This window comes from Engystomops pustulosus, unplaced genomic scaffold (genome assembly GCF_040894005.1).
Source record: "Engystomops pustulosus unplaced genomic scaffold, aEngPut4.maternal MAT_SCAFFOLD_449, whole genome shotgun sequence".
NCBI classification, from domain to species: Eukaryota; Metazoa; Chordata; class Amphibia; order Anura; family Leptodactylidae; genus Engystomops; species Engystomops pustulosus.
Window position 1 is genome coordinate 24407 of NW_027285328.1, and position 594 is coordinate 25000.

Here is a 594-nt window from a genome sequence, read left to right on the forward strand (position 1 = left end):
AACCTTCAAACCACCGAGTAGGTTCGGGGCAGGGCCGACAGTCTGCACTGGGGTATTGCATCCCTGGTGGGGCGACCCTGGAAATCTCTGCCCCTTTCCACTCTTTCGGTTGGGCCTCTCGTCGGGGCGAGCGTAAGTCGGCAAGCAGACGTGGGAAGAGGCTTCTTACCGGTGACACTCCCTTCGTGAGAGAGGCAGGTACTCGCCCCGGACCCCGGTCCAAATCTGCGCGGGCCGGACGGCCTCGGCCCTAGCCGAAGGCCGCTCCCGCGAAGCCAGGGAGCCGAAAAAATAACCCCGACACCCTCCGCGACCTCGCGTGCTTCCAAAGCGAGGGGAACCTTTGGCCGAGCGGGGCACCCGAAGCCGAACCGACCCCAACCCCTCTTCTTACCCCAGGGCTGGGCTGACCAATCCCCTGATCGGGTCTAAAATGGAAGAAGGGGATTCGAGGGAAGGGGCTGGCGGAAGGCAGTTGCCCGACGGAGTAGGCGAAGGCCAGGCCGTTTCCAAATCCCGAGCCAGAGGAGGGCGAACGACGTTCTTCATCGACCGACGGCGAGGCTAGGGCGAGGGCGGTGGCTGCCGCGGGGA